Raw genomic sequence first — 18911 nt, 5'->3', positions numbered from 1 at the left:
CCTTTCCTCATCTCAAGTATTTGTACACAATGTGAGAATTCAGAAACCTGACTATTTGGTGAACGATAAACTCCCAACAATCTTAGAAACTTCCCACTCATCGAGACAAACAGAATTACATTCATCGATATCACAATTTACCACATTAAAATTAATATTTTACTCAACATATATACATAGGCTATTGCATTTATTCAGTTTAGAGCATTTATTTATCAATTTGTATCCCGGAATATTGAAAGAAAAGAGTGCATCCTCACTAATCCATGTTTCTGCAAGTACAATTGTGTCATACATAGTTTTGCTGTCTTGAAGGCAGCATAGCAATTCATCAAAATGTTTATTTAGACTACGTTTGTTCATAACAAATATATTATAGAAAGTTACATCTGCAATATTGCAAGAGAGTACATAGTTAAGATAGTCATCTATTTCTTCAGTTGAATGGTTATCGGTATCTACAACTCAAAAAGTTCCTCTATTTCCATAATTAGTATGAAACTGATACAATGCATTATCTCCAAGATCAGAGATCTCTTTAAGAATGATATTCAGCCCTATATGGGCCTTGAAACAGTTGTTATTACTATTGTAATTTTTAAAATAGCCACCACAATGATTAATTCGGCGTTTATCGAAATCCAAAATGTTATTATCAAAAGTTATAATAATCAGGGTAGAGATAGTGAAATTGTTCGAAGTAGCTGAAAGAGAGAAAGAATTTCTGAAAAAGCATCGACCAGCGGTGCTCTTCTTATCTTCCAAGTGATTACACCTATCTATCATAATCATATTTACGAACAGTCCACTACCGACAGCGTCCGCAGAAAGTTCAGGAATATCAGTGAAAAAAGTAATTGCATGCGCGATAGGAGAAAATCCGTCAAAAACCAGTACATTATTGTCCATATTACCAAATAACAAGTGATAAAATATAATATAATATCATTTGGACTGCCTGGCAAGACTTTGAAGCTAAGAAATGCTGTTAATCTTGATTACTCTAACCTGCTCGTTCTTCCTGATAAGAATTTTATTGTTTGATACCCACACGAACTTGTAATCATGATTTTTACAAAACTGTTTGGCCTCAAACAAAAGTTTTCGGTATGTTGGAGAAAGATTATCCACAATATAAACAGGTCCGTCCGGTAGATTCTTATTGATTCGTTGAGTCCGAAAGCCTTCTTGTGCCTTTGTTTTCGCATGCATCTCTTTGTATTTCTTCATCCATGTCTGCTTTGTAATTCTCGAGTTGAAGGAAACTATAATTGATACCATCAATTCTCTTCTGATGACGGCAAACGGTGAGTGACATTTATTTCAGATATATTGTAATTATCTATATTCAAAACATTTGAAGTCTGTTTTATTATTTCGTACACATCCTCATTAGCAGTAAGTAGATTGTATACCCTGTATTTCGATAATATTAGCTCTTGAATATTGTTGCAGTTCATTCAGCTGAATCTCCAAGTCACTGATATTTGATTTCAAAATCGTATTTTCCTTTTGAAGTGCACTTTTATCCCTCTTCATCTCCTCTACCGTCTTAGAAAGAACGTCAATCTTGGCTGAGAAGAATTCTATGGACTTACGTAGCTCCGATACACTTTCATTGGTTTTCTTAAGCTCCGAAGTTATTATCGAAAGTTCCAGGCTGATAGTTTGCCGCACTTCATTCAATAATTATTTTTTGAAGTCGTTCGAAATTTGAGGAAATTCATTGTCGGGCATTTTTGATTCAGTAAATTTACAATTTAGACACTTCCAACGTTTCAAAGACTCTTGGACAGTTTCTTGAAGTTCACCTCCTTCAATTTAACGCACGCAAAGTGCAAAGTGGTAGACTAGCTCACAAGACGAACACTTGAGCAAATTCTTGAGATCATAGAATTTATCACATGAACACTCGCATTTTTGCATTCCGAATACAATACTACAGCAATTGACAGTATTTCACAGTATCTCACAGACGACCGTTATCGCGCACCGGCAATCACTCTCGACTCTCGACAAAAACAACCTTTCGCCTCGGCTTTCTGATAGCAACAACTGAATCAACCACAAAAGTCAAGTGCATGGCATTTCTTTTGTTATTATGGACTGAATGCAATGCTAAACTTATATAGAATCACTAGCAAGAACCCGTGCTTCGCAAGGATCTATTTTAAAACTTGACGTAATGAAATTTTGAAGAATTGAGAATAGGCCTATAACCATCCTTGGTTAATTAAGAATCTATAAGCAAAATTTCAAGTTAATTAGTCCAGTAGTTCAAACGTGATGATGCGTCAAACATAATTTTCCTATCCCGTACGTGCATGAGCCAGCTCTTTACTTTATATAATTATTATAGATATAGTTAACGACTGCAAGAGATAGGACTGTGGAACAGAATAGTGGTGAAACTATGATAGCGCCAGAAGTGTCTCAAACACAATAGTAGGTACTACATGAACTTTTTGAAAGTGATTTGAAAAAATGTTAAAACAACAGAACTGAATCAAATCAAATCATTTATTTCGCCATTTAAAAAAACAATCACAAAGAGCAAATCAAATATGATGAACAATAAATTTAAACGAAATACAAGTGTTAACTTAAAAATAAGAAAATAATACAAAATCATAAATTATATCTCTTTACTTATGTATATATAATTTACGTGTTATATATGGCATCACCAGCAAAAGAATAAACTTTGCCCGCTGGTGACCGTTGCAAATCGAAAATAGTATAATAATATAAAAAAACCTCATCATTGAGTCATTTCTGAGAATGAAGAAAAGAGAAAATTAAATAAATTATAAGGGATACAATAAATTTTAATTTAAATAAGGTTCTCTATTGAAGTGAAATAGTTTGCAATTATCCAATTTTTTATATCATTAAGATAGAATCCTTATTATTCTACCTTCATTTAGAGAGGCTTTTGTTTGAGCCGAATGGAAATCTATTTATAAAAAATGAATGTCTGTTAGTGTGTTTGTATGTTTGTTTGTTCCCTGTAGACTTGAAAACTACTTGACATAACGGTATGAAACTTTGGGAATATGCTGTGTGAATATTGGGGATGGTTTCTGAACAGAAATTTTAATAGGGGGGCTAATAATAATTATTTATTGATCCATTTTACAGACATATGTTTTCGAAATTTTCGGCTGAGCGGCTACTGAAGAACGAAAAGATGATCATGATTCAAGATCATAATTATTATTGTAATAATATGATTTAGCATCTAAAGTTACCAACTGTAATAAACATATCACCCTGTGGTAAATTATTTTGTACTGGTATTAAAACGGTAGTTTGGAGTTGAAGTGTAGTTGATTGGTACCAGCTGTTGATAATGGTTCCTCAGAAAACCTATACAAATAATTATTATCACTCCCCTATCATTGAGAAACTGGAAAATGTCGAAAAAATTATTCACCTAATGTAAGAGAGTATATTATATATTGTATAGTATTTATGTATAGTATTCATATTGCATTCATTAATTACTGAAGAATGAAAGAATAATTTACAATTTTTTGAATTTAGCTTAGCTTATATATTCATCCTAAACTGGAAAGAATATGGAATTCTGTGTGATTCATCGTACATCGCATATTTCCTGGACCATATATTGACAATCTACAGCTATGAAAACATTGAATATTTTTCTTTTAAACACTGATATAACCTTTTTTTTTTAATTGAAAACTTTACTGATAGATATTACCACCTATTGATTGAGAAGAATAATATGTTTTCGGAATAATGAATACTGCATGACTAAGCACATAGGAAATCAGTATTGAGATGTAAATGAACATGTTGATTGTCAGATAAATTTCATGATTCACCAAATAAAATCAAGTGTAACATGAGATACATTAGCGGTATGAAGTTCGCTGGGTAAGCTAATTGTAAATGAAGCTTTATTATTAATAGACAACGCTGAAAAAGACAGGCTCAATCACCAGGAATACTATAAATCTATGAGGGACCAGTGAGCCATTAATTTTGAGTAGTTCAATTACTTCCATTATGGACACTGGATACATTATGGACAATCAATACGTATGAAATTTATTAGCTACCATACAGAATAAAAATTTGTTGATTGCAGTGACCCCGACTACTGTATTATGAATAACCATTCGGATCAAATATAAGAAATTACTCGCATCTCTCATCAACTCGTAATTTTTATTCACAAAATAATAATAAAAAATATACATATATTAAGTTATATTTAATAAACTCACGGCTAGTACTCAAGTTTGTCTTTTTCTGGCCATGCTACAAATAAATGTAGGTATATGTTTGACATTTTGTTTCTGTAATCTTGTTGTCTATTAATAAACTTTTCAATGTGATTTTTGATGGCAATAAAATTTGAATTTGAAAAAAGAATTATCAACAAACTCCTAACCAAAGAAAACCTATGTGCTCTGTTCTAATCGGAGTGTATGAGACTCCATATACAGCTGATAGAAGACGCAAACCGAACTGGCCAAGCATACAACGATGGAACAAACACGCGCTAAGCTCGCGCTCTCAATTAACGCAAAATCAATTCGATCAGCTAATTGATGAAATTGTTTTAAGCTTTCCAATGATTACAACATATGTCAGAATATCATGTGTCAATTATCTCAGTTCCATATGGAGTTCACCTTACCATAAGCTTACTTAATAGGATCCTTTTTCATCCTTTGAAATCCTTAGAGGCAAAATATCTCAAAATCCGTTCTTAGTGCGCATCTAGCATGTTTGTAGAATATTTGTGCAAAGTTTTAAGTCTGTAGGCCAATTAGTTTGAGCTGTAGTGTGATTTTACATCTAAATTTTCGAAAAGTGCCCTCTACTGAACCCCTCTGTGCTCCTGATTGGAATTTTTCTGCATAGATCTGATTTTTTTCGTACCTGAACGAAAAAGTTCCTCATGACTTTGCTGTGCAATGAACGGTTAAAAAGTGAAAATTTTGGGGGGCCCAGCTCCCTCAGGGGGGGGAGGGGCAGATTTCTGAAAATCCTTTTGTAGTGGATGTTTTGAGGCTACAATAAACAATTGTGCGAAATTTAAAGTTTTTAGGCTTAGTAGTTTGGGCTGTGGTGTGATTTCAGTTTGTTGGGGCCTTTTAGCTTTTTAGATATATGTAGAAGAAGAAGAAGAAGAAGAAGAAGAAGAAGAAGAAGAAGAAGAAGAAGAAGAAGAAGAAGAAGAAGAAGAATATAGATTATTATATTGCTTTGGCCTGTGATCTGTATAAATGTCCTGTAACAACTAAAGATTTTTTTTTTTTCATTTCATTTCATTTCATTTATTCAACTCAAAACAAAACAGATACAAAAATAATCATATACACTTTGTGATATATTATCCCTCTAGCTACAAGCTATTTGAGGGATTAAAAAAATTAAATTTAATCAATAAATATCAACAGTTCTTATTGATTTCTTATTATTATTATTTTTCCACAATAGAGTCCAAGTAGAATGTTCAGTCAACTTTTCATATCGATGTACACATAAATATCGATTTTCACTATTATTTATTTTCCATTTCAATTTGCATCACAGGAAGATATTAGACCACTCTATGTAACCATTTATTCATAGCAATCAATTAACCGAATAACTATTCATTCACTGCTCCTCTAGATCTAGAATGCATTGCATTTTTTTCACAACGTCCTAACCTCCAAAGTAACCTTAAACTTTATTATTTATTAATAACTAAGTACAATGTTAAACTTATCCTCTATATACATTTTTCAACTGTACCAAATATTTTCATTAAAAAAGAGACTAAGATATTTTTATTTTAAATTAAATATGTTCTTCTTCAACTTGCTTTTGTACTATTTCAATAAATTTTATAACCTAGACAGCTTCATTGATCCTTTCATAGCCCATTATTTTCCTTGACTCCTCTTTGTTAATTTGTTTACAACTTCAATTCCACTAACCAATAACACAACTAATAAACTGGATCTATGTTTGGTGGCCAAAACATTTACGTTTCATTCAGACTAATAAAACCATCAGTTAAATATAACTTCAGGTAAGAAGTTCATACTGTATAATTATTTTATAACCTTCTTTGGCATCTCGATGAATGTATTCTAATTTTACTTTTAATCATTCATCCTCATATAGTATAATTTTAACTTTGTTTGAACATCACGTTTTCTATCTAATATTCTTAATTCTAGAGGTAATGCATTCAGAAGACATGGTATTCTGCATTCAGGGGCTCTTTTCCCATATGCGTTATTAAATCTTTGGGCTCTGTAGTTTCTATGTCTTAATCTATATTCAATTTCATTTATTTCTCTGTATTTATCATTAAAATAATTACGAGATAAGTCGGTAAACTTAGCAAGAGCCTCGAATGTCATAATTCCCAGAAGCTGTCTTTCAATACCATTAAATAGGGTTCTTATTATTCTTTTTGTGGTATTTTGCAACGGCAGTTTTAAATATGTTGGTGCCAAATAGTAAATTGTGATCCCATAGAACAGTGTACTTTGTATCATTGAGTAATATATAATTCTTTTAGTAGTAATAGGAAAATAATAACATATTTTTGAACATTTATACAGTGCTGCTCTCATGATATTTGTCAGCCATTTATTATGTGATTTAAACCTCATATCTGCATCAAATGTTATTCCTAAATGTTTGATACTTTTATTGAACTCTAGATCCTGACAGTTACATCTATTCATGAGTTGGTTTCTCAGACAGACAGGTTTATGACACTTTAACCTAGTTAATTGATTTTCATTTATATTAATTCTTTGGTTTCTAAATAATATCACTTTAGTTTTATGAGAGTTAATTTTTATATGATTATTGTAAAAGTACTTAACTGTTAGATCAATATCTTCTTGCATATCTCTTAATCCACTCTCCAGTTCCTTATGTACTAAATATAATACATTATCATCTGCATATTGTAAAACCTTACTTCTAAACTGTAAACTGGCAAAATCATTGACATATATATTAAATAGGATCGGTGATAAAATACTTCCTTGAATTAATCCACAGTTCTGTTCATAACTATTACTTACATAACCACCTATACCAACATGCAGTACTCTATCTTTGAAATAATTCTCAAACAGTCTTAACAGTTTACCTCCAACACCCATCCCACTCAATTTTAAAAGCATGACTTCATAATTCACAAGGTCGTATGCTTTTGTTAAGTCAGTTGTTACCGAAATTACAAATTTGTTGCTATTTAGTGCCCTATTGATATCACCAGTCATATTTTCCAAAAGATCAATAGTTGACTTTCCTGGAATGAATCCATACTGATTCTCATTAATTATACTGAATCTTGACAGATATCCTTGCAACTGTATACCTATGATGTGCTCGAGAATTTTCATAATAACCGAAATAGAACCCACTGGTCTATAACATCCTAAATCCTTCTTTGACCCCTTCTTAAAAATTGGCCTAAGATAAGTTATTTTCATTTTCGGTGGTATATTCCCTGTTTCTATAATTCTATTGATCAGGTGCAACAGTATCAATCTCAAATGAAATATATTATTTATTAAATCTTTTGCTCTAATTTTATCTGGACCTGGAGATGAATTCTTATTTAATTTCAAAATAGCCATATATAGCAATTCTAAATTAATTTTCCTGAAATGCATACTTAGTCTATCGCCTATAGAGAAATTTGCTTGTTTGAAACTTTGAGACAAGTCAAAGTGTTGTCCTTTCATATCATCCTTAATCTCTTCTATTTCTTCTTTAAACTTATTTCTAAATTTTTCTATTAGTTCATGAATGTGATTTTCTTCCGTTACTTTAAAATTATTTTTAATTGATTCTAATATTGTCGGCCTGCGTTTTTTATTGATGAATTGGTTGATAGTTTCCCATGTTTTTTTCGTATCACTGTAGTTAGCAGAAATCAACCTATTATAATACTCTTTTTTTCCTATTCTTATTTGATTTGTCAGGTTATTTCTGATTCTCTTGAATTGTTCCCTTAGCTCTAAATTATATTTATCTCTTTTTAATCTTTGCCATGTAATATTTTTTTCATTAATTAATTGCCTAATGTTATTATTGATCCAAGGATTTCTTTCTTGTTTCCTATCAATCTTAACCCTTATTTTGCTTTCATTATAGATGTCCCCAAACTTCTTTATGATTTCATTATATATATCCGATGGATCTCTGAGATCTAGTAATGGCCACCAGTTAGCTCCCTGAATCAATTCATTAACCCTTTTTGTGTTTGTAATATGCCTATATTCTTCCTCTATTTTTCTATGTGGATTTTCATTTATACTAATTTTTACCCCAGTCCAATAATGATCCGCTATTTTACTTTGAACTACAAAAGAGGTATAAGAGCAATCATTATGTAATTTTACGTTTATGTGGTCCAAACAGGTAGATACTAATATATCATTGTAAATTTCCTCTCTGGTAGGTCCTTGTATACTATTATATAGGCCATTGGAGTATAGAACACTGAGATAGTTATCTGCACCATATCTTTCATTCATATAACATAAATTAATATCTCCTATCATTATGATATTTTTCTCATTCTTTATCTGATCTATGGTTAAGAATTTTTCTAGTTCTTCATTGAACAAATTAACATTCTGATTTGGAGGTCGGTAAAAAGATGCTATGACTGTAGACTTTCTTTCGGTGGTAATTTTTACACATAAAATCTCCGCAGACTCAAAATTATACTCTATTTCTTCTATATTCCATTTCTCTCTGTAGAATATTCCTATCCCACCACCTCTGCCTTCCTGTCTACATTTGAAAATACTACCATATCCCGGCATACCATACAAGCTAATTTCTTGTGAATTTAAGTTGACTTCACTTAAGATTATGACGTCTATGCCCTTGATTACATCCTGTAATTCTAGATCTATTGTATCACAATATTTTCTGAGTGATCGTACGTTAGTACCTATGCATACCAATTCATCGACCGATCTATCCATCTGGTTCAAGAAACGTTTTGAATCATTCCAATTCTGAAACGTTATAAAATTATGATTAATATTCACATCTTCTTCGTCTAACTGTAACATTTTACCATTTTGCGAGATCTGTATCTATAGATTACACGTATATTTTATGTTCCTTATTATTAGTTTTTTATTAATTTATAAGTAGCCTATTTGCTTTATTAATTGTTATTTAATTGTAATTGTAATTGATTGGACAAGTTATTTTATTACTAACTTGTATAAATTGAAAGATAATGACAATTTGAAAATGAGATAAAAAAATAATAGATACGAGAAACAAAATTGAATTTGACACCGGACTGTCATGTTAAGATAAAATAACTCCAATCTTGCGTTATAATATGAAGTTTATAAAAATTCCAATATACCTCTGAATAAGTCTGATCTATGAATTCGTGAGTTGAGAAATAAATCCTTTCAATTATCGATAAGGTGTTTCCCCTCTATGAAAAAAAAACTAAAAACGAAAATATTTATCCTTATAAATATCAATAAACAATAATGAGTAGCAACTTTATACACATTTAAACGGCTCAAATGCTCAATTAAAGAGCAGGAAAGCATAAATCTGCCTCATTTTTTATGACAAAAATTTTTCCGTTAGCATCTTTTCTAATTTTTACTCTGCCCACCTGGTCAACCCATGCATCCTTTATTTTCTGCTCTCTCTTCAGCCGACAAGCCAAGCCTAGTAGTTTTCTTCTCCCCGATGTGAGGCTGCGGTTTATGAACACCGGCCCCTTGCCACTGAAACCTCCAATGTGATGTCTTTCCAGCGTACCCCTTTTCCTTCTCATCTCCATCATTTGATCAGCATGCTGGCTTCTAACAAATTTGACGATGATGCTGGGGAGCGGCTGCTTCGTACCTGGTTTCCCTTTGAATGGCTGTAGTCGATGACATGCACCCACCATGTCTTGTGTTATTTCCAAGCCAATCGACTTCCCCACCTCGGCCAGCGTGTCCATTACTTGTTCATTCTCCACCTCTGGAACGCCATGTATTTCCAGTGTGCTGCGCCGCGAATACTGCTCCATATTGTCTATTCTTTCTTCCGCTGTTTGAAGACGATGCGTCCACACATGCCGAACCGAACCTCGAACCGCGCAGCAAACCGTGAATTCCTCCGAATATCTTGCCTTTCAACGAACATGAGCATATGTTTCATAATGTTAAAAATAAGCTGTTAATCATTCGCCGTACCGCACTCTGAACCATTCGCCGTGCCGCTTGCCTCTGTTCTAACTGCTCGCCTCACCTCACTCCAAACGCTGAACTTTTCAGCCAATCAGAGCCCTCGATTACAATTCGTCGTGCAGCTCGCTCTACAATATTTTGGCTATCCATCACAAGTGGAAAACATGCGAACATGAATACAGAAGTATAGGCTATTTTTTATTTGATAAAATTCATGTTTTGAAGAATTCATTGTTACGAATAATAAATTGATAGGAACTTATAAATATTTTCTAACTCAAATGAAATAACTTCTGAAAAAATAATGATTGGATAAATACCAATATTGAATTATTGTTGACCAAGAACTCAGTACATCGACAATTCATTCAACTAATTCTGTATTGATAAAATTATAATCATTTTCTCTATTGATAATCAATTTCGTCAACTAACTGAAAATAGTACTTCAATTTCCATGAATTTATTAATAGAATTATATAAATCTAAAGTGTAGGTCATATCTAAATTCACAAAGAGTTCGATTCTTGTTGGCAAGATAGATGTTATTCAATGCAGAAATCATTGTTATTTTACTTAAAGATAGGATAAAATGAATAGTTCTCTTTCAGGGGGAGTTTTGACAACCCACAAAACTCATTTTTCATTTGAAGAAATAATATCATAAAGGTGCATAGGACCTTACTTTTTTGTTCAGCTTGCCAAAATACCCCTCATTTCAATTTTAAAATTTTCGACTGACTGTACAGTGAGTCAATCATTCTATCAAGGCTTGAATAATTTTGAAATTTTAATTAAATAAAAATGTTAGAGAATAATTATCATGTAGATATCAACACCTTTATTTAAAGACATTAACTGCATGCGTTTTCATATTGCTGATACTGCATTGATAAAACTGTAGACGTTTATTTAGCAGTCTCATAAAACTGTTCTAGCTGAAAAATTAATCATAAATGCCACGTGTAGGCTCATACATTGCATCAGGAAAACGAAGTTCAAAACCATGGTTTTCCTAAACATATGTTTTTGAGATAATTTCTTTGATGCAGCGGTTTCAGATTCACCATTATAAATTATATAGAGTTTGTGAAAATAAAAATATTTATTGATTACCAAAACAATACTATTATTATATTAATGATAATAATTAATTATTAAAACAATACTTTTATTATATCAATAATAATAATATTATTAAACATATTTATCAATTATCAGAACAATATTATTGAGGTTGAGTTGAATCAGGTAGAAAGCAATAATAGAACAGATGTTCTTTTTTGAATTTCTATCATATTATTCTGTTATTTCCAATGATTACAACATATGTTAGAATATCACATGTCAATAAATAAATTATCTCATTTCCATATGGCACTCACCTTACCATGTTCATAACCTTACTTAATAGGATCCTTTTTCATCCTTTGAAACCCTTAGAGGCAAAATATCTCAAAATCTGTTCTTAGTGCGCGTCTAGCATGTTTGAAAAAATATTTGTGCAAAGTTTCAAGTCTGTTGGACAATTAGTTTGAGCTCGTGTGATTTTACATCAAAATTTTAGAAAAATGCCCTCTCCTGGACCCCCCTGTGCTCCTGAACGAAATTTTTCTGCATAATTCTAATTTTTTTTCGTAGCTGAACAAAAAAGTTCCTCATGACTTTGCTGTGCAATGAGCGGTTAAAAAGTACAAAATTTTTTGGGGGGGGGCAGCTCCCTCAGGGGGGCAAATTTCTGAAAATCCTTTCTTAGTGGATGTTTTCAGGCTACCATAAACAATCGTGCAAAATTTCAAGTTTTAGGCTCAGTAAAAGGCTAGTTGAGCCTTTTGTAAGTATAGAGAGATAATAAGATTCCTGATCACGAATGAATTTTGTTCAAGCATTGTCACCATTTGGATGTATAATTCAGAATCCCTCTGGGCGTATTTTTGTACTCTACAATCTGAGATCAGGTAGAGCGCTCAATCTTATATAGATTTCCAGGTACACCTGACAATAATGCTCCTTGTATTGTGAAAAACACCTAATTTTCAACTACAATCATCATCACCAACTATATTATCCTAACATTGATATTTCGCACAATGACATAAGTTCATGAGATTATGTTCTATGAGAATCACCCGTTAGATGCACTCCATATATTGATATATGGAGCATTATTACTTATATTGAACTTTGAAATTTTTTTCGTGGATTGAACTTTTGTGGTTGATTATTCAAGAATTCCCAAGAGGATACCTATAACTGGTATTAAACTTTGGAATTTTTTTCGTGAAAACTGTGCTTGTACAAAAATCATTCGTGATCAGAAATGATTCTATATATGTTCAACATTGCATTCAATCCATAATAACAGAAGAAATGCCATTCACTTGACTTTTGTGGTTTATTATTCAAGAATTCCCAAGAGGATACTTATAACTGGTATTAAATTAAACTTTAGAATTTTTTTGTGAAAACTGTGCTTGTACAAAATTCATTCGTGTTCAAGAATGATTCTATATATGTTTAACATTGCACTTAGTCTAGAATATCGAAAGAGATGCAATGCACTGTACTTTTGTGGTTGATTTTTCAAGATTCCCAAGAGGGTACCTATAAACTGGTATTGAACTTTGATATTTTATTTCGTGAAAACTGTGCTTGTACAAAATTCATTCGTGATCAGGAATGATTCTTTATATGTTTAACATTGCATTCAGTCTAGAATATCAGAAGAAATGCCATGCACTGTACTTTTGTGGTTGATTTTTCAAGAATTCTCAAAAGTATCACTATAACTGGTATTAAACTTTGGAATTTTTTTCGTGAAAACTGTGCTTGTACAAAATTCATTCTTGATAATGAATGATTTTGTATATGTTCATCATTGCATTAAGTCCATAATAACAAAAGAAATGCCATGCACTTGACTTTTGTGGTTGATTTTTCAAGAATTCCTCATAGTATCACTATTACAAATATTGAACTTTGATATTTTTTTTCGTGAAAACTGTGCATGTACAAAATTCATTCGTGATCAGGAATGATTCTATATATGTTTAACATTGCATTCAGTCCAGAATAAAAGAAGAAATTCCATGCACTTGATTTTTGTTGTTGATTATTCAAGAATTCCCAAGAGGATGCCTATAACTGGTATTAAACTTTGGAATTTTTTGTCGTGAAAACTGTGCTTGTACTTAATACATTTGTGGTTGAAGATGATTCAATAGATCATGTTTTCGACTTGGATACAGTATTTTATTCATCAAAGTTATACAAAACGTATTATCACGCCTGCATAATATACTGCCTGCATGAGCGGTAGCGTAGCTGGCAGGTAGCCAGGCATAGGGAAATAATCAATTATATGTATGACCTTCACTCCATTCTCAAAAGCGTCTAAAAAAAAAAAACGGTGTTTGTACAAAATTCAATTTTTGCATATTCAGACGACACAAAATTCGTAGTTTATTGTCAATTTTTTTTTATTTTTCTGACATGTGCACTACAAGTTCACACTTCCAGCATAGGGAAATTAGCATTGGAAAATGACCTTGACCGCGTCTTCAAATGCGTGTAAAAAAAACGTTGCTTGTACAAAATTTAATTTTTGAATATTCTGCCGACACAAAATTCGTAGTTTTCAATTTTCAATTATCAATTTTTTTCAATTTCGGGCTTGTGTACTACAAGTTCACGGAACCGAGTTCCTCTTCATTATTAATCATTAAAATAAGTGCAATGATTCAACCTGTTATGACTCTGTCGGGTTACTCCAAAAGGTACTTTTTCAAGCCGTCATAATGCCAGCAAGGTGAACATGAGGAAATACAGTGTCGTTCAAGTATGGTTTCTTATTCGATGCAAAAAGCTCTCTTGTGTGTTTGGTGTATGGATAAAAGGAGTAGATCAGCATCAGATTGAAGGAGAGGGAGTGAGAGAGAACTTTGCAAAAGATCCTCCGTAATATCGCAGATGCCTATTTGTTACTATACTGGCAGGGCGTAAGAAAGCTTTAAGTCACAGGCTTACGACAGGCTTTACATATTTTTTTATGCAAAGTAGCTTGGCGTCCCCGAAAATCATTTTGCAATGTCTCTCCATGTCAAATTATGCAGACTTGGCGTAAATTTTCATCGGTCACATGGATTTGTCAGATTTGTTATTTATAGTCCACTGAAAAATACAATGTAATGTTTTTAATCCAGTTCAATATAGAATCTCGTTCAAACTAGCACTGGGCAAATGGCACCATATCTCAAAAATTTAACCCGGGATATGATTTATAGTAATTAAGAAGCTCTGTATCACAGGATACATAGATACTACAATTTAAAAGAGTCACTAATGCCGCATCGCGTATTTATCGTACTAAAGTGAAATAGGCCTTTGATTCTATCGTTTTTAATTTGAAAGCAAAATGTACATTAAAGTTTTTTAGATTATCTAAACTGTCTACAGTATTATAATATAAATTGGAACATTTCTTCAGAGAGCCCGTGAATTAATTGTGTGAGAGAAAGAGAACGTCGGCCGTTTTGATGGAATCAGTTGAAAAACGCAACAGGGTGTATCTGTATATTGAAATAGCATTGGCTATGATCCCCGTGCTGCAAACTAAGGTTTCTACGATCTATGAAAGGTGCAATTGACTAATTATGATGAAAAGGTAAATATGCTTGTAATTTGAAGCATTTGTTGAAAATGTAAGGTATTGTTGTAAGAAGGAGGTTGCTAGTAGGATTGAGGTTAGGAGATGCGCCAAATTTATCAGTGCTTAGACCTACTGCCAACCGAAGCAGCTTGCACAAATCACGACTCCTCAGTCCTCACTGTCATTATGTTACAGGTACCGTCCACACTCAACACTTTACATCGTTCGATTTCTTCAAATGTCGGCTTCTTCGGTAGCAGATTAGTCTCATTCTGCAGCTAATCGATTCCAGTTCATACTCTGCTTCCCCCTTACCTCATTTAAGTGTAAAAGAAGAGGAAATCCTCCCCCCAAATTCTTACCCGTTCAAACAATTCATGCACACTGCTATAATGTTGTTATCATTATTCCAATATTATTGAATGAGCGAAGCGGATTCTATGTTTCAAGTCAATCGACGTTTGTCTGTTTGTTTGTTTGTACCGCAGTTACAGTCGCAGTTATGGTCCGATTCGGATAAAATTTGGTATACAAGTACTTTGAAACAAGGCGCAGAAACGTAGGTATTTAAATTTTTAAATTCATCCCCGTTAATTTTTGGAATTGGAATTTTTGTTCCAGATCCCAATCCAAGTTTCAGATTTTTTATCTTTTCATCCGTGCTTCTGAGCTCAAAAGTGTAGATGACCTTTATTTCTCAGCGCTCCAAGGTGGTCTTGTTTCATACATCACATGTTGAAAATTTTGAATTTTTTAGAATTCGATCATTCACCCCCCTCCCACCATAAGTCCCACATTTCAAGTTTCAGATTTTTTATCTCTTCAACTGTGCATCCTAGCTCAAAAGTGTAAAGAACTTCTATTTCTCAGCGTCCTCCACCGATCCTATTGCATATATCATCTTACTGTAAGTTTGTCTGTTTGTTTGTGTGCGAATAGGCGGGCGTGTGTGAGTAGTGATGTAAGTGTAGCGAGTTCTACTGTTCTCCGAACTACTAGTTAATAATACTAAAGTGTGCTGCAGTAGAGCGAACTATTCAATCGGGCTGTCAGTCTACCTATAAAATACTTAATCAAATATAACTGATTAGAAAGTGAATTTAAAGCTTATAATCTGTTTTAACATTCGTCCACACTGAAAAAGGTTTTTATGAACATATTCCTGGGGGACTCAAGGGACAAACATTTCAACAAGTTTGGACAAAGAATTTACCCTCATAGCGACAACTTACGTACTGTTTGTTTGTCCAAACACGTAGAATAACAAACTGTTCCAACAAGCATGTTTGCGGAAAATTTTTCATTTTTCAATTTTTCAAGCTGGACGCAGCTTTAAATTTATTTGATTGCTTCATTTATTATTCTGCTATGCACTAGGAATTCTAGCCATAGTTGATTGATTCATTTATCATTATTCTACTTTCTATATAGTAGGCATTTGTGCTCATACTTACTGCACGTGCGCATACCGTGCACCATAAGTAACATTGAAAGGTCTTGTAAGCCTTAAAAAATCTATTTGTGGTGGCGGAGTATCGGGCGCGAGGGAGCGAGCGGCCAGAGTTCTTTCGGGATCAGGCACAGACATTATTCGGATTGGAGGATTAGGATAAATTTCGAAACAGCCTCGGAAGTAAAGGTCAAGTATTAGCTAGCAAGCAAGCCTCGTCCGATCCGAGGATTACGGAGGACGGCAGGTGAATCAATTTCCGGCCCAATTCAATCCAACATTCAACCCAGCCAAGTAATTAAGAATGGTTGAATTGTACTGATAATGGCGCCAGGAATTTGCTCAGATGAACAGTTTTGAAAAGGCCGTCCAGACCGGAACAGCAGCACGATTTGTTCAGGCAAATTAGTTCAACTTTCACTTCGATCCACCAGCCATGGGACATTTGAACGCAAATCTCCCATTCAACGAATTCATTTCAACTGCTCTAATAGATTTTAGGCTTGTGCGACCATCTAGGTAATCCAACTACATTACCTTGATGTAACGTATCTCAATAAACCATTTAAAAAACTCTTTGTATCGGGGTCTTCTACAACGGAGTTACTTCAAAATAGATGCTTTTCAACGAATATTTGTTTCATTGGGATTTTTCATCATAAGATAAATATAGTCAGTCGAATACAATCATCAAAGATAAATAGCAAAAATTAAAAGCATGTTTGCATAGCCTAGTTTGCTTCTTGAACAAATTGAAAGCAGGCATTACTGAATTGGATTCTAATTTATTCATTCAAAAAGAAAATATCTATTGGGCCCAGAAAATGTATTATTTCATCATCATTTGGCAATCACCGGTTTTGTACACATTTTGCACAAATAGCTATAATAATTATGTTCAAACGTTGTATCGTATTTTATTTGAATCACGTGTATATAAGATTAAATTCATAGTGTCTACATACGGTTATAGCAGAGACCAATAATAATAAATAATGTATAAAAATTTAAAATAGTGTATAAATATCATACATGAAATATTTTGAGTTTCTATTTATTGCTGGAGACAAATCCGGATTTTTGATGACCGAATTATCTACGCTCTACTGTACTATCTATAATTTATAAATCATGGTAGCATTTTCAGTGTGAGATGGCGAATGTGGACGTTGAGTTGAGTCACGTGTTCGTGTCACCAGGGGAGGCATCGTGACGTCGGCGTCTAGTGTCGCCATTGTTGCATTCAATGAATATGAAATGAATATGAATGCAACAATGGCGACACTAGACGCCGACGTCACGATGCCTCCCCTGGTGACACGAACACGTGACTCAACTCAACGTCCACATTCGCCATCTCACACTGAAAATGCTACCATGATTTATATGATTTCGGTAGGTCTCAACTGCTTGCCACTCTTGTCCAGTTTATGTAAACCGTTTCTCTTTGTCTAGTGCTGCATTCGTGTCGCTCATACAATTTAATTTACTCTGTATAATATAAACATTCAATAATTTACATACACGTTTTATACACATTTATAATCTACAGATAGTGTTGAAAACGTTACTAGTCTTTTCTAGGGTACTGGTGACGAGGTTTTTCAAAAGAGGAAAAATGGAATTGAAATAATTGGGGTCAAATACAGTCATTATTCCTATAAGAATATACGAATTTTAGTGATTTGTAATCTATTCGAATCGTATTGTTGTGAATAGATGGATGCAGTTGAAGACATTACAATCGTTTTCGAGAACACTGGAGACGTAATTTCATGGAATGAGAAAATATTAAAACAAATTGTTGTTGGTTTGAAGAAATAAATCTGTAGTAGTCATTCATGATATACGTCATAATTATATACATGCTTAATGAAATGACTTAAGAATTTTCAAGAAACCAGGAGCTTGGGGTCCCAATCGACCGAATACCAAACGACCGAAAGTGATAGGATTCCCATCCAGCCGAAAAATTCATTTTCCCATTTGCCCGAACGCTTTCGGTCATTTGCGACAAACTAGAGTAATTTTCGGTCGTTTGGGAATCCTATCACTTTCGGTCAGATGGGAAACTTATCACTTTCTGTCAGTTGGGACACTCAACACTTTCGGCTCAATGCGACAAACAACGTTTTCTGACGATTGGGAAAATTCTTAATTTTCGGTCATTTGGGATTCGGCTGGATGAGAAAGTTCCAGTTTCAATATTTTATTGATTCTGTCGAATGGGAAAAAGTAGTTTTTGGCTGTTTGGGAAAATATAGCTTTTGGTCGTTTGGGATTCGGTCAATTGGCATGCCACCAAACAGGAGATTGAACTATTGGTGCTGTAATATAGAAAATTCAAAATGGAATTGGTGTCAGAATACAAACAGTGATTTTCATTCATGATTTATTCAATTTATATAACTGATCACTAGATACTGTTTTTATACGTACATTACTATTGCGTAATAGTATATTTCGCACCTAGGGCCGAAAATGGGACTTTTCTGGCTCGAAATCGGTTTTCAAGTCCGAGGCCGTAGGCCGAGGACTAGAAAAGATTGAGAGCCGGAAAAAACATTTTTGCCCATGGTGAGAACGTTAT

The 18911-nt window shown here is 33.3% G+C and overlaps 1 protein-coding gene across 5 annotated transcripts in view; it reads left to right on the top strand.

Annotated features, from left to right (window-relative positions):
- LOC111056951 (1-phosphatidylinositol 4,5-bisphosphate phosphodiesterase classes I and II) overlaps nt 1-18911 on the top strand; it is a 282347-nt gene that overhangs the window by 25245 nt on the left and 238191 nt on the right. For 2 of the 5 annotated variants that reach the window (XM_039428259.1, XM_039428258.1), the window contains exon 1: nt 439-1307. The exons of the other annotated variants lie outside the window; for them this stretch is intronic. The gene's annotated coding sequence lies outside the window, so the exon portion shown is untranslated. Of the gene's footprint in view, nt 1-438; nt 1308-18911 lie in introns of those variants that run through there. 5 annotated transcript variants of the gene reach the window in all.

The sequence above is a fragment of the Nilaparvata lugens genome, chromosome 5 (assembly GCF_014356525.2).
Source record: "Nilaparvata lugens isolate BPH chromosome 5, ASM1435652v1, whole genome shotgun sequence".
NCBI lineage: Eukaryota > Metazoa > Arthropoda > Insecta > Hemiptera > Delphacidae > Nilaparvata > Nilaparvata lugens.
This window is presented reverse-complemented; position numbering and strand designations above follow the sequence as displayed.